The following is a 4,849-nucleotide window of genomic DNA, read 5'->3' as shown; positions in this document are numbered from 1 at the left end:
TGATCTACGTATGTATATGATCGACCCACCATTTGGATACGCCGATCGACAGATATGATTAAAAGTCTGTTCAACGGTCACCGATAGTTAATCGGAGCCGCGACTATAAGGATATGAGCAGAGAAATATCCTTACTCCACGGGTAAAGTTTGGTCATAAACCGACCGTCCAAAATCCTCAACTTTGCATAAGAGTGGACGACCTAATTCACTTAAGTTTCAGTTCATTCCTTTATGATATTTGCACTTCCATGCACTCGTCCTTTAGCTCAAGTTGAGCAGTTCTGGATAGCACCCAGGTTCGACTCCCGCGATGGACGTCATGCCCAGTAAGATGGACATTATCCTATAGTTTTGGAACTAGTGACCCACTAACGAGCGGTCTAGAGCTTGTTCGGAAAATCAGAGTATTTCTGGAATAAATTAGGTATTGAGATTTCTTATGGGCAATGATTAGGGTTTGGATTAACTATGTTTAGAGTGTGGCCTATTTATAACTAGTGAAAGTAGAGATTTGGTCATGATTACTCTAAACCGTGGGTTTTAGGCTAAAAGAGTAACGGGGTTGATTTGGTCTGTTAGTTAAGATCTGGGCCTTATATGACTCAGGTTCAGTTAGATCTTTAATTTGGTTATGCTTGTCTTGATTAGTTAGCGATGAGTTGGTTAGATTTGGGCCCTACGTGAGTAAATCATGGGGCTAAACTTATTGTCCAAATGATCAGGCGGATTCGTTGGCTTCCTACGGTTGATTAAATGAACTTGTACGGTTCTTTACTAGTACTACTATTGTATAAACTAACATTGAGTACTAATGGTCATTAAGTGATATTATAAGTTAATTAATTAAAAAAATTTCAAGGATTTTTAGAAATTCAAAACAGTGAAAATCCAGGATGTTACAACAATGTGGAAAGTAGTTCAAATTATTCGCCTTGGTTCATGTTCTCACACTACAGAGATTCGTCAGCATGTCCAACGTTAACATAGATTTATGTGAACATCTCAAGGCGACATAACAACACGATTAGGGAATTTACGTGTGTTGAGGGTCAAATATTGCATATTAGACCCCAGTTATTACCTGAATTATGAACATGATACTGTTTTAATGGGCTATTTTAATCGTGTTTGTGATACAAGGAGAATGGATGAGCATGGATTGAAAAGGATGCTAAAGGTATAGATTTGACGCTCTGGCTTCACCAAGGCATTAGACGGGACTCCATGGGACCAAGATTGAGGATTTACACACTAGAGATCAAAGAAATTCCAGTCACTCACTTCAAACAGGCCTGAAAGACATTCATAATGCAAGATCACGGGGTTCCCACCATCTGATTGGCTCCAAACTTTATATGAGGCTTGATGATCATGAATTAACCGTACACGTCGATTTTCAACCATTGGATCCTTGTGGAAGTGGCTCAACGGACTGATCAGCCCATAAACCATTGATTTTGTTCACACTTGAGATCTAGATATTCTTCAAACTGGACCTAGACAGCTTAAATAAGATGAGAAAAGGAATGGACAGATCGGATCTTCCACAAGCATCACACTGAGTCCCACCTTGAATGACATGTGCAAGTGCACATGTGCACTAGCAGTGCACCGAACCAATTCAAGTGGTCATATGACCTTTGACTAATTGAATCCAAGTAGAAAACGGAGATTTTCATTTTTCCTATTTTCACGCTCTGCGAAACGATCGAACAGAGTATCGTGGTTGGAGTTTGTGGACCACGATCGTGATCTTCATGATCGATCTGGACCGTCCACTGGAATCGGACGAACGTGCTGCCTTAGACCATGAAAACCGTGCCAGGGATGAAACCGGAGATCGCGCTCACCATATTGAACGTCTGATGATCGCTGCATGATCAATCAGGTGGACCATATCAAAATCACTCAAAAAACCAATCATTCCCACCCGAAATCTCGCCAAGAAGCTAATGGATGGAGTGAATTTTCTCGTCGATGCTGAACAGGGACCCACCAATCATCACAGCGCAAGTTGTTTGCGCAGGCCGTGCGTCCGTGAAAACCGATGCCGAGGGGCCGTTCTGTGATCAAGAGGACGTCCGAATCCATGATCTGGACCGTTCATAGGCTGAAACGGGTATCCATAAGCACAACCAAGAAGTCGATTTTGATGAAGCTGGACGGCGAGCCTCCCGAACTGAGGCCAAACGCAAGTCCTTTTGCGTTTCTTTTGCTACGCACGCTGCTGCATCGCCTGGCTGCGTAAGAAGCTTTTTAGGAGCTTTCTGCACCGACTCCAGGAGCGACAGCAGGCGCCCAATGCTTCTATAAAGGAGGAGAAGAGAGAGAAAAGTGAGAGGGAGAAAAGGACGGATCGGTTTGGCTTGGACGATTGCACAAGAGAGAGTAGTTGGAGTTTAGTATTTTTTATTTATTTCTTTTTCTTTTTATTTTATTTTACTTTGTTTAAGGGATCCAGCCGCAACATGCCTGTGATCGGCTAAACCTCTTAGCTAGGGCTAAGGGGTGAAGCTTGTAGTGTGATGGGAAGAATTTTATGCCTTTAATTCTTGTTTAAACTAAATGGATTTGGTATTGGGTTGATTGTAAGGGAATGTTTTTAGTTTTTAATGGTCTGTTGTGACTAAAATTACAATAGGTCTGCGATGGCTTTGAGCATGTTTTTTCATTTTTTTAATGTTTATGACGTCAAGAAACCCTGTTGTTCACCATAGTCTCATGGGCATGGTCAGATGACGGTACCCTTCCTAACCCTCATAACATGTTGATTAGTTGGTAATTAATTTAATTCCGTTGTTTACTTTATCTCCTGGGCATGGTTTGGTGATGGAATCCATTCTAATTCATATACCTTTCATCTCTTAAAACTTATATAAGGTAAGTTCAGTTAATTTCCATGATTCTTGAAGCAGGCGTAAGATCTCCCTGATCTCTACATGTGGATCCTCTGAATCCCTAGTTTTCTTCACTCTGATTTCTCTTTAGTTTTAGATAATTTATTTCACAATTATTCTTTAAATTCTATTTGATTTAGATTACATCTTTTGCTAGTTCTAGATTTAGTTAGTTCCAGATCACGTACAAGTTTCAGTTCCTGTGGATTCGACCTCGGCCTTACCGAGTTTATTACTACATCACAACCTTATACTTAGGGAGTGAACAAGTTTTTGGCGCCATTGCCAGGGACTGACGGTTGCGATTCTCTGAAATTAATTAGGTTTAAAGTTAGTTTTAGATTTTTTTTTTGAACTTACTTGTTTTCCTGTTTTGTAGGATTCTGACATAAGTCTCTAAATTGGTAATTCCTTCCTAATTTCTCTACTTTTTCTACTTTTACAATTAGGGTTTAAATTTTAAAAATTTTCTAATTCTAGTATTTTTCTATTTTTAGGAAACAGTTTATTTTTAGAAACTTTCCTCTTTTTGTTTTTAGAAACTAGGTTAGTTATTTCCCTTTTTAGAAATTCTTTCTAATTTTGGCTCTTTTAGAATCTAATTTTGTTTCCTAATTTATTTTTAGAATTTTTTTTTTAAAACTGACTTTCCTATTGTGTAGGCTTTTAAGGTAGAAATTTCTAATTCAGTAAGCTTTCTCTCTACTCTCTACTTTCTATTCTCTTTTAGTAATTTACTTTATAGATTAGAACTTTCCTAATTTATTTTAGAAATTTCCACTCCCTTTTAGAAATCAGTTTACTGGTATCTTTGTTTTAAAGATTTTTTTTTCTTCTCTTTTTTTAGAATCTAACTTATTTTATCTTATTTTGCAGGTTTTTAACTTAGGGACTCCAAGTTGGTAACTTCTTTCCAAACCTCTCTTTCTTTTTAGATTTTCTTTTCCTTTCTTAGGATTAGGCTTTGAATTTGATTGAGGGCTGCGAGTGTTTCATGCCCAAGTGGGCCCGTGACAACACTCGACGTCTCTTGACTGAAGGAGGATTGGTTGAGGGGTTGATTATCCATCGCAGGACTAGACACCACTCAAAATTCCCTGAGTTTATTAAAGTTATGGCTGAAGACCAACCTCCTCTACTTCCACCCAGGGTGGAGGATACCCAAGATGAGAATGAGATGCATCAGGCACCCCCGCCTCGTACTTTACGAGATTATCTACAACCGATGGGAGTGAGTACGCCCTCATGCATGATTTTTCCCGAAAACACAGGACAAATGGACATCAAGCTAGAAGTTATCCAACTCCTTCCCAAATTCCATGGACTTGAATCAGAAAGTCCATATTTACATTTGAAAGAGTTCAATGAGATTATAGCTACATTATATTTTCCTAATGTATCTGAGGATACAATCAGGCTGAAACTCTTTCCTTTTTCCTTAAAAGAGAAGGCTAAGACGTGGTTACATTCACTGCGTCCTAGATCCATTGGCACATGGAACGACATGCAGAGGGAATTCATAAAAAAATTCTTCCCACATCATAAAACGATTACCCTTAGAAAAGCAATCATGAACTTTGCCCAAAAGGAGGATGAAACATTCTTCCAATGTTGGGAAAGGTTCAAAGATTTGGTTAGTTCATGCCCACAACACGGATTTGAAATGTGGCGCATAACAAATTTTTTCTACGATGGACTGACATCTTCCATGCGCCAAATGGTTGAGACAATATGTAATGGAGAGTTCATTAATAAAGATGTCGACGAGGTATGGGACTACCTCGACAGTCTGGCTGAAAAAACACAATCTTGGGACTATTACCCAAAATCAAACACCACGTCTAGACCAACTCAATCTAAGGAGAAGGGCGGAATGTATCTCTTAAAAGAAGAAGATAATCTCAATTATAAAGTGAATAATCTCATAAGAAAATTTGAGGCCATGGAAGG

General features: G+C 39.0%; 1 non-coding gene across 1 annotated transcript; it reads right to left on the bottom strand.

The window, feature by feature from the left end:
* Positions 1 to 4,451: 4,451 nt before the first annotated feature.
* Positions 4,452 to 4,558, bottom strand: LOC131230010 (small nucleolar RNA R71). The gene has a single exon (XR_009163740.1). It is a non-coding gene; the product is annotated as a small nucleolar RNA R71 (small nucleolar RNA).
* Between the last annotated feature and the right edge of the window lie 291 nt (positions 4,559 to 4,849).

The sequence above is a fragment of the Magnolia sinica genome, chromosome 16 (genome assembly GCF_029962835.1).
Source record: "Magnolia sinica isolate HGM2019 chromosome 16, MsV1, whole genome shotgun sequence".
Lineage (NCBI taxonomy): Eukaryota > Viridiplantae > Streptophyta > Magnoliopsida > Magnoliales > Magnoliaceae > Magnolia > Magnolia sinica.
Note: the sequence above shows the minus strand (reverse complement) of the source record. Positions and strands in the feature narration are given on the sequence as shown.